Source organism: Tachypleus tridentatus, chromosome 13, assembly GCF_004210375.1.
Source record: "Tachypleus tridentatus isolate NWPU-2018 chromosome 13, ASM421037v1, whole genome shotgun sequence".
Taxonomy (NCBI): domain Eukaryota; kingdom Metazoa; phylum Arthropoda; class Merostomata; order Xiphosura; family Limulidae; genus Tachypleus; species Tachypleus tridentatus.
Genome location: NC_134837.1, coordinates 66287036 through 66299320, shown reverse-complemented (window position 1 = coordinate 66299320; position 12285 = coordinate 66287036). Strand labels below are relative to the sequence as shown.

Sequence of the window (12285 nt, the reverse complement as noted above, 5' to 3'; positions counted from 1 at the left end):
CTTCCTTCTATATTGTCTATCATTTTACAAATAGAAGCGACTAGTGCATATAGAACTTGCACAGGTTTGTGCGACTATCCCAAATAAAACAAAACAAAAAATCCCAGTTTTCAGTTTACCATAATAAATAAATAAACGATATAAATTTACTATCTCACGCTAGTACAACAGTAAGTCTACGGATTTACAGCGCTAAAATGAGGGGTTCGATTCCGCTCGGTAGACTCCACAGATAGCCTGATGTGGCTTTGCTGTAAGAAAAAACACACATATTTACTACATTTGCATTATTCGTTTCGTCCGCACTATTTCTTTGAGTAAAACTGTAGACAGCCATAACAGAATATCATGGCCTTACCTTCAAATAGAACATTCTTATAGTTCCAAAACATACCTAAGTTGTAGCAAAGCAGTAATTTTAAGAAAGTGTAACATAAACAGTGTATTTTATCACAAGCAATGAAATATTTCAGTAACAATGTATTTTTTTATGCAGTTTAGCATGATCAGTGTTTCATAACCAGCCCTGAAATACAACAGTAACAATGTCTTTTTTATCACCAGTCATGTAGTTTAACATGAACAGTGTGTTTCATCACCAGCCATGAAATATATCAGTAACAATCTCTTTTTTATCACCAGTCATGTAGTTTAGCATGAACAGTGTGTTTCATCACCAGCCATGTAATATATCAATAACAATCTCTTTTTTTCTCACCAGCTATGTAATATATCAGTAACAATGTCTCTTTTATCACCTATCATGTAGTTTAGCATGAACAGTGTGTTTTATAACCAGCCATGTAATATATTAGTAACAATCTTTTTTTTATCAACTATCATGTAGTTTAGCGTGAACAATGTGTTTCATCACCAGCCATGTAATATATCAGTAACAATGTCTTTTTTATCACCAGCTATGTAGTTTAGCATGAACAGTGTGTTTCATCACCAGCCATGTAATATATTAGTAACAATCTTTTTTTTATCACCTATCATGTAGTTTAGCGTGAACAATGTGTTTCATCACCAGCCATGTAATATATCAGTAACAATGTCTTTTTTATCACCAGCTATGTAGTTTAGCATAAACAGTATGTTTCATCACCAGCCGTTACTACTTATTTCCTCATATCCTTCATTACGACAAGTAGGCTTGTATTACACAATTAAAAGCCATTAAGTTCAAAAGCATTTCAAGATTATCTATATTTTCTTCCCAGTGTCTCTCTCATCTTCTCTGTACACTTAAGGTGTGGAAAATTGGTGTCTTTATCTTTTAAGGACTTCATCTCTTTATATAATGACCCCTTCTTCTTCTCACATCTTTACCTTTTTAAAAACGTGGCCACTTTTTCTAGCTCTTTCCAAGAATGGCCTTTTCTCTTTTCTCTCAATACTTCAACTTTCTTAAAGATTGATTCACTTTTCTTTGCAGAACTACACCACATTTGCTAGATGTCGTTCCCATTTCCTAAATAATCTAAAATCTTTTCTAAAGCGTTAGTTATGGTAAGTTTTTCATTTAAATATTAGTTAATATTTCAATCAAGTTGGCAACAACCTTACGGTATATCTCATTCTTACTTATATGTCAGTCAGTTAATTTGTGATCAACGTTATCTTTTAAGAACATCATTTCTTTGATAGAGAATGAAACTAAATTCAAATAATTTGTAATTCTTAAGTTAATCAATTCTGCTGGCACACAGTCACATGGAAAGTTGGAAGAAATGGACTAAAATAGCATACATACTTCAAAGATAAAAATAACGCTGGGACAGAAATACTTCTGACAAATCCATAAACAAAAGCGTGTTTTACTTACAGACTTGCGAAAACCAACCATAGTAATATCCCAGTTGACTAAATATCTCCACATATAGAGTATTTTTGCGAAATGCGCCAAGTGTTTTATTTCTTTTTAACTTAAACACAAACATTTCACTGTTCATTAAAAGTTTTCAAACAATTTCACATCCAAACCTGTTTTGAGAAGGAACGTAGATCTAGGACAGAGATAGACCCGTTGTTCTGCAATGTTATTAACTCACCTGTATCATACGTACCCACTGTCATCAGTCTTTCTCCTTTAAGTATTGTTGCTCTCTCCCACAGAAGGTGTCACTAAAGAACTATTTAACTTAGTACTACGTAAGTTGTTTTTTTAGTAAAATAAACTGTGTAGAGATATCTCAAAAACTGGATGTTGTGTTAACTACTTAAAGAATGACCAAATGAAACGGATGAGAAGTGTACTATTGGATATATGTCTTTTTTGTGACCTTTTTAGAACTAGTTTTCTCAGGTTAACTAATAAAAGTCAGGTAGATCTTGTACTGAACCATAACTTATTCAGTTTAGTGTTATATCATGGAGTTGGTGACACTAATCTCTGTTACAAGGTGTTAAATTATGGTAGTGAACCAGCTGCTATTATTAATCTTTATATAAACGTTGTTCCTATTTGTGAAATTTGTAATCGTTATTTGTCTCCTACACGAGATGAAAGAAATTATGTTGTATTTATACACCTCTAGATATTTTAAATGCTATAAAAATACCATGGACTCTACAATGTTGGCGCGAAAGGTTTCCTATCTAGCAGCTTTGTTTCTGGAAGAGCCACTGATACCTTGAGGTGTTCTTGAACAGCTTTGAGAACAGACTTGAAAGAAATGGATGTTCCACACTTCCAGTAGAGCTGTATGGATCTGTTTATGTAGTCTCCAAGTGGCTCTGCAACATACCTTCGGACTAACAACACTATAAATCGGGTTTCGATACCCGTAGTGGGCAGAGAATAGACAGTCCATTGTGTAGCTTTGTGCTTAACTTAAAACAAAAAAAAAACTGTTTTCGTATATCTGAGAAATATCATCTAGGCCGTTAACTCGAAAGAGTATGTTGGGTGAGGAGGGGAAGTTACAGAGACAGAATTTGTTTCAGCTGAAACTTGCTCGTGCGGAAAAACAAAGTCACGAGCTATATGTTTTCATTTATGGGTGATGAGGTCAAACACTAGGACAAAATTTACATTTGAAGTAGCACAAAGCTTCTGTCTATGTCGAAAACTACACTAGGATTTAAACCTAGGTCATTTTTAGGTTCTATCTCTGTCGGATACACTTGGAATTAAACCTAAGTCATGCATCTGTTTTGCTATGTTCATTGTCAGGTTCTTTCTCTATCGAAAACTGGACATGGATTTAAAACTTTGTTTTGATTTAAAGTCGGAGACGTGCGTGGATTAATGTTAACTTATGTTACAAGTAACAGGTTGTTAATTAACTGGGTTAGTGAAACTCCTTGAAGTTTAACCTTAGTGTCAAACTATCATCAAACTCTTCTTGTACTCCGAGTGGTCAGCAGTAAGTTTACGGACTGACAACGTTAAAAACTGGGGTTCGGTTCTCCGCGATGAACGGAACACAGATGACTTTGCATTGACATAAACCAATTTATTGCTTCAAATTTCCACCTATGTGCACTAAAAATTGATACTGAATGAATGTGACAAATAAACGCTATATATACGTGTGCGTGTGTGTGTAATACATGATATTCATGAACCTACACTCTCTGTAATATTCTACTCCACCAGAATATATTCATGAGCCTATTCTCTGTAATATTCTACTCCACCAGAATATATTCATGAGCCTATTCTCTGTAATATTCTACTCCACCAGAATATATTCATGAACCTATTCTCTGTAATATTCTACTCCACAAGAATATATTCATGAACCTATTCTCTCTAATATTCTGCCCCCCCCCGCTAGTACAGAGGTATGTCTACGGATTTACAACGCTAAAATCAGGGGTTCGATTCCCCTCGGTGGACTCAGCAGATAGCCCCATGTGGCTTTGCTATAAGAAAACACTGTAATATTCTACTCCACCAGAATATATTCATGAACCAATTCTCTGTGATATTCTACTCCACAAGAATATATTCATGAACCTATTCTCTCTAATATTCAACTCCACAAGAATATATTCATGAACCTACTCTCTGTAATATTCTACTCCACAAGAATATATTCATGAACCTATTCTCTGTAATATTCTACTACACTGGATGATATTTATGAACCTATTCTCTGTAATATTCTACTCCACAAGAATATATTCATGAACCTACTCTCTGTAATATTCTACTCCAAAAGAATATATTCATGAACCTATTCTCTGTAATATTCTGCCCCCCGCTAGTACAGCGGTATGTCTACGGATTTACAACGCTAAAATCAGGGGTTCGATTCCCCTCGGTGGACTCAGCAGATAACCCCATGTGGCTTTGCTATAAGAAAACACTGTAATATTCTACTCCACCAGAATATATTCATGAACCTATTCTCTGTGATATTCTACTCCACCAGAATATATTCATGAACCTATTCTCTGTAATATTCTACTCCACTGAGTGATATTCATAAACTTGCTTTCTGTAACATTCTACTCTACCGGATGATATTCATGAACCTACTCTCTGTAATATTCTACTCCACTGGATGATATTCACCTACTCTCTGTAATATTCTACTCCACTGGATGATATTCACCTACTCTCTGTAATATTCTACTCCACTGGATGATATTCACCTAATCTCTGTAATATTCTACTCCATTAGATGATATTCATGAACCTACTCTCTGTAATATTCTACTCCACCAGAATATATTCATGAACCAACTCTCTGTAACATTTTACTCCACCGAATGATATTCATGAACCTACTCTCTGTAATATTCTACTCCACCAGAATATATTCATGAACCTATTCTCTATAATATTCTACTCCACTGAGTGATATTCATAAACTTGCTTTCTGTAACACTTTACTCCACCGAATGATATTCATGAACCTAATCTCTGTAATATTCTACTCCACAAGCGTATCTTTAAGATGAAGTTTTGAGACAGCAATTATGAAACATTAATGATACACCAGACAGTTCCCTAATAACAAATATTATCAAATATGAAACATACATAATTGACAGTACCTGCTAATGGTCCTAAATTCGATAAAACCAAGCTAGTGGATGTATAATGAATAAAGAAACGAACATATAGTCCTTTTCCACGTTAATTTGCTTTATTATTTCAGTAACTGATTTAATAAGATTAAGGATCGTTTCTACGGTTACAAGTTGTTTTGTTTTTATTACGGTTATTGGTTCGTAGCTCTAATGTGGACAGGTAATGGTTACTAAACAGTTTTATCGGATGGTCTGCTACAAACAGAGGCGGATTTATCATTTTGCTGCGAACTCACACAGCGCCGTCTGCAAGCAATGTAAGTAATAGTTACACATTCGTTGACTTCTGTTACCATGGGCTCAATTTATAGGTTTTTATTGAAACAATAATGATATGTATACAGCGTTTTTAACTTTGATGTTTATTACTTTCAATTTATTATTATTTTGAAAAATTACCATTTTTAGATTTTGCCACTCTAGGCCTGTGCTTATAGGACCTATTGTTAAATCCAACACTGGCTTGAAAGTCCTGAAAATAAATGTTTCTGTATTGGTAATGGTTAAGGATTCTGTGCTAGGACTTTCTGAAAGATTATTCCCTCAACTCGGGTTCCCCTCATTTAGAATTTGAATCAAGGTACTATTTAAATACTTGAAGATAGGGGTTTCCTGGGTTTTCTGACTTCTGTAGTGGGTTCTATGTCATCACTTACGGATGTGTAGAACATTCCTTTGATCGTATCCTATTATTTCAGCACCATTCTAACTTATCGCTTGATCTCAGATTATTTCCGAAGTGATGGACATTAGCAGGGCTTTCATGTCTATTACGCCCCTGAATTCTAAGTTTTTAGTGCTCCTTATATTTCTCCATTCCGTTCGGAATCTAAATTCATAAAGATTGTTATAAGTTGTGTCAAGTGTCAACGTAGTTTCTTGTGTACTTAGTGTGATCCTATTATGTTGTGACTTCTGAGTGTTACTATTCTGTCTTTATATCGTTTACAGAGAGACCATTAATATAGAAGAGAGCCTGACGTTACAACATGGTAATGTGGTTAAAGCTGAAACTCGCGGGTTTGAATACCAGTTACACCAAGCATGCTCGCTCTTTCAGTTATGAGGGTGTTATAATGTGACGGTCAGTTCCAATATTCGTTGGTAAAAGAGTAGCCCAAGAGTTGGTTGTGGGCGGTGATGACTAGCTACCTTACATTTAGTCTATCAATGCCAAATTAGGGATGACTAATGCACATAGCCATCGTGTAGCTTTGCGCAAAATTCAAATCAAACCCATAAGAGAACGACTGTCATTTTTCTCCCTATTTATTCTTGTTCGTTTCATTCTCCGTCTAGTGTTCCGAGTGTCCGCTCTTAACGAGAGGTGTAGAAGTGTGTTTCATTTCTTCTTGGTTTCGTCAGTATTAATAATCGTGTCCGTTCTTAAACTAGGTTGTATATGACACGCTTGTTCACATTGTTGAAGTGGTTGGCTTTGTGCAAACCCCTATGGTACATAAGTTGTGTCGTCTTCTATATCACTCGTGAATTATTGTATCGCATTTGTTCAGGTTGTTCATGAATTATTGAATCTGGTATGCAGTATGCGGCTAATACTGAATCTTGTCTGTAGGTGGCTACTAGCCACAACATAAACTGATATCTGATCTCCAAGATCTTACGAAATAAGGCTATTTGTTATCTTGACACCTCCGTCTCCTGCACGCAGAAGCTAATCTGCTGACCACTGCAACCCAATATCTAACGAGGACAGAAAAGGAATATTATGTGACCATCAGGTAGGCACGTGGAATTCGACACAATCTGGTTACACGTAAATAAAGAAGTATTATTGGAAAGAACTTTCTAATGTTTATACTTAAAATGTAAAATGTGTTATTAGAAAGGGGAAGAAGCGCTTGCTAACAAGTATATACTAATTAGTTCCATCGTTGCGACTCATTAAGTCTCCATAGAGAGTTACTGTAAACCTCTATAACATTTTGCGCGTGGCCTGTGAGGATAACGAACTCTTTTATCCTTCAGCCAAACATGATATGTAGTTACACAAAATAAACAACAAAGATGTAATTTCCTTTTCATTTTTAAAACAATTTTGATTTCTTTATACAACAGTTCTTTCCAGTTACCAAAGCCTGTTTAATATACTTTCAATGCATTCATTAGTACAGTTTTCACACCAAAACCACAAGTCCCCTTGTGGCTCAGCGCTAAGTTTGCAGGCTTACGATGCGAAAATTCGCACTTTGATACCCGTAATGGCTGGAACACTGACAGCCCATCGTGTAGATTTGCTCTTAACACGCACAACATAAAACCTTAACTTCACATATTTCTCAACAATTCTGGTAAAGCCAGTTACTAGAATCAGAAAAACACTGCCGTTGTTTGATTACGTTTTGTCATTGACCTTGTACACAGTATGTAACCTCGCCCCAAGAGAACATAGTGAACACTGTGGACTCTCCACCCTCAGTCACCTGCTAATGACAATAGACCGGAAACGTACGGAGAGACAAATACAACATCAAGCTAATCACAAATTTGCCCTCAGCGTGACGGAGTAATTACAGTGAACCGAAACCGTGTATATGACAGTTATAGAGAAAGTTGATGTCTCTGTTAGGCAAAACTCTGTTTTACCTGTACCATCCCAGGTAAAGAGAGATTACTCTAAGGTAAGATAAAATCATCTTTTGTTACAACTGACAATTTTTTATACAATTTAATGAAATATATCTGGCACTTAAAATATTCACTTATTAACATATGTTTCCAACCCGAAAACTTCATCTATCCCATGGGGCACACAACATGTAAGCGATATAACTACAGTACATACTGTATCCCATGGGGCACACAACATGTAAGTGATATAACTACAGTATATACTGTATTCCATGGAGCACAATACGAATAAATGATACAACTACAGTACATATTGTATCCCATGGGGCACAACACGTGTAAGTGATACAACTACAGTACATAGTGTATCCCATGGGGCACACAACGTGTAAGTGATACCACATGAAATACAAGAAGCTAAGGCGACTGTCTTGTACTCAAAAGATGCCATCCTAGTGGAAAAGAAGTGGTCCTGGCTAAAGATTGCGTAACTATCACGTGAAATATATACATGTGAAAGTCATATAACTCGTACATGATGTTCACAAGACATCATAGTACAAATGTAAATACCTAGAGAACTCGTTGCTCGGTTGAAGAGTGGTACCAGAAAACGTATTTGTATGATGAACATACAGATATATCAATATCTCATCAATGCTATTGTAACAACCAAAGCCTTAAAAATAATAACTTAGTCTAATTCGCATAACATTGTTTTTACAGGTTTGTTTTATAACTAAAACATTAAATCAGGGATACTTTTAACAAAGTTCTATAGGCGGATTGTGTTACTAAGAACAATAGTATTTGTATATGTGGAGTGTGTTAACCAAGATCTACAGACGGATGGTATTTTTATAGGAAAACAGTGGTACTATATTTCTACTGGACTGCATAGAGATTTCAACTCGTTTCAACCTATGCTTATAATTCTTATTTACATAGTTAACTGCGTACGTTTAACACAGGCGGATGGTGTTACTAAGTAGATTGTATTACTAAAGTTCTATTGGTGGACGGTCTTACTAAAGTTGTTACTACTATTACAGATGATGTTTATATAAATGGATAACTCAACAGGATGATCGTAAAATGTTTCATCATGTAATTATATAATCAATGCCAAGATGCAATTAAAAAGTTACAAATAAAACCATTATTTTAACGTGACAAATACTATGGCGGAGTGTTTTATAATTTCAGTTGATTTCCACATACTATCTTAATATATCTATTATCTGTATGAGAGGTGGTATAGATCAATGTGTTGTCAAATTTATAGCAGTGATTAAAAGTTCAATATTAATGATTTGATCTATCTTGCCTAAAGTTGCATTTGCAGTTTTGCTTTATAAGTAAAACATTAAATCTGCTAGTTTAACCTTATGAGCTTTATAGTTGTTGCATATATATTACTTATAACTTACAAAATTGGACGGTGTTTCTATAGATGGGGAGGAATGCATGCGGATTTCAAACTGTCTCACGTATTATATCCCATGTAACATTCAGAGTGTAAGCTGCAGTCATACAGCACGTATTATATCCCATGTAACATTCAGAATGTAAACTGTAGTCATACAGCACGTATTATATCCCATGTAACATTCAGAATGTAAACTGTAGTCATACAGCACGTATTATATCCCATGTAACATTCAGAGTGTAAGCTGCAGTCATACAGCACGTATTATATCCCATGTAGCATTCAGAGTGTAAGCTGCAGTCATACAGCACGTATTATATCCCATGTAACATTCAGAATGTAAACTGTAGTCATACAGCACGTATTATATCCCATGTAGCATTCAGAGTGTAAACTGTAGTCATACAGCACGTATTATATCCCATGTAACATTCAGAATGTAAACTGTAGTCATACAGCACGTATTATATCCCATGTAGCATTCAGAGTGTAAGCTGCAGTCATACAGCACGTATTATATCCCATGTAACATTCAGAATGTAAACTGTAGTCATACAGCACGTATTATATCCCATGTAACATTCAGAATGTAAACTGTAGTCATACAGCACGTATTATATCCCATGTAACATTCAGAATGTAAACTGTAATGCTGCAGCACGTATTATATCCCACGTAACATTCACTGTTTGAAATGTAAAGCTGTAGAGAATGCCTTCACACAGGAGACAATGTTTCATGTGCTATCATCATTACACATTACACATTATATAGGTGGACAGTTTGTTAGACAAGAGAACTTCCTTTAAAAAGGTAGTACCCTGATCAGAAACATAGTTTTATATCTAGATCTGTGCGAGTATGTAATTTCATTGAGATAAACTAATATATATATACGTATGTGGAAGGGCAAGCTAGATAAGAGGAAATTCGATCAAAATAGCAATTATAAAGTACTGATAAACATTTTACAAAATAATTCGATATAAAATCAAGTAAAGAGACCTAACTTAAAGTGTAGTCCCGATAATTCATCAATACAGTACTGAGTAAAAGTGTTAGGATAAGATAACAATTTGTCATTCTACCATTTCATGTGACTAATTCTTCCACGTCATTACAGAATGTAATTTTCAACACTGTAGTAATGCTTCACTGATCCCTGTTGACAACTGAATGAGTCAGGGTGAGAATACTTATCATTCTTTAGACTTTCTATACACTGGTATCAAGGGCATGTCATAAAGGTTTTGTTGGAATTAAAATACTGATCAAATCTAAGGGAAAAAATTACTGTCATGGTAATTACAGCTAATGGTACAGGTATATACTAGAATAAATCAATTTAATTTAACAACACACCACAAATAAATATTGATAAAAACAGTGTTTAACACTATATATCAAGTTCTGTTGACATGTTATGACTGAAAAATAGTAGGAAATTGTTAGTAGGGCAGAGAGTTTACATAAAAGCTTTAAAAGATGGTGGTTCGACTCCAACAAATTACTGCAGACCCGAAATACTTCTAAAACACTGTCAAGTACACCACAGATCGAGAGACTGAGGCAAGTAAATTTAAAAATAGAAAAGTAAGAGACAGAACACCTAAACTCAATGATACTGATGTTAAGTATCTTTGTTTATGTAGCCTTCAGGACAGAAGGAAAACTGTCACTGATCTCAAGCATGAGATAAACAACCATGTACCAGATGACAGAAAAATGTACAGATATACAGTATCAAGAAACCTCAATGAAAATGGAATATATGGTCGTGTACCAGTTAAAAACCTTCACTTCGACCTCCAGATATTGTCAAGAGACTTAAATTTGTTAAAATATAGAAAAACTGAATTCTCGATTATTGAAAAAAAAGGTGTTATTAGTTTGAAATATTTAGTTGAGAGCATAAGTTGTTTCTTCCAGAAGAAACCTACCACACTTTTATGCTTCATGGTGGGTTGGGGTGTTATTTTACTGAGACGACAGGAGATATTTGAAAAATAGATGAAATAATGGACCAGTATGTATACCATCAGATACTGATCTGTCATGTTATACCCAGGGGATCGCATCTTATTGATAAAGGATTATACTACCAAGAAGATAATAACACTAAACACTCATACAACATATGAAGAAATTACTTTGATAAGAAAGAAGCTACTGAAGTCATTCAAATGATGCAATGGCTTCACAGAGCCCCAATCTCAACCCAAATGAGCAGATCTGAGAACTGATAGATTAGAAACCTGACAAATCAAAAGTTTCTTCCAAAGAAACTTTATGGAAGAGTATTAGAAACATTTGGAAAAAATTCCCAAATGTCGCTGGTTAAATATGTTGCAACGATGTCTGAAAGACTGTCTACAGTTATTAAAGAAAAAGGAGGGGCACAAAATATTAAGTGTTTGCTAAATTCAAGTACTTCCACTGAGTTTATATTGTACTTCCACTGAGTTTATATTGTACTAAATATGAACATTAATAAAGTTACGTTTCACCTGTGATTTACATTATATTGTTCTTTAAAACCAGCCTGAAATCTAATATTTGATTTTGTCCTAATATTTTTGCGCAGTAATGTAAGTAACTGGGTTATGATATCCATCCATGGTGAACATAATACAAATATTCTATTGTAGAACTGTATGTTTAACAATAATGAAACAAACAAATACAAAAAGAACAATCTTTATTATAATGCAAAACACAAACACATTATGTGTGTGCTTCATATGACTGAACAACTTCATTGGTTAACTCTTTCTACTATAACAACTAGACCAACTACAATGACTTGATAGGCAATAGTGACAAAATTTACCATTATTTAACATTAAAGACATTTCACATTTACCCGGGATGACCAACGACTCATCGGGACTGATCATTCCTAGTGCAAGATAAATGGAGTCGTAACCTATAGATGATACCTACTTAACCGTTGAAGAACACTGCAACCGACATCCTTACAGTCGTGTAGTATTACAGAATACACTCCAGAGAGGTACAAGTATTATCCATTTTGACAACAACAGAACAATGGTAACTAAAAACGAAATCAACTAAAATATTTTCTCAACCACGTGACATGTGAACCATGCACCTGTACAAAATACAAAACCTGTATTCAGAATAAATACTATGATATTCCAAGATAGGACTGCATGATTAATCTCTGTACTACAGATATTTCACTGTATTTCTCA

The 12285-nt window shown here is 34.7% G+C and overlaps 1 protein-coding gene across 1 annotated transcript in view; it reads right to left on the bottom strand.

Moving 5' to 3' along the window:
- Positions 1-12285, bottom strand: part of LOC143237151 (MICAL-like protein 2) — a 67213-nt gene that overhangs the window by 36907 nt on the left and 18021 nt on the right. The gene's annotated exons all lie outside the window — the stretch shown is intronic.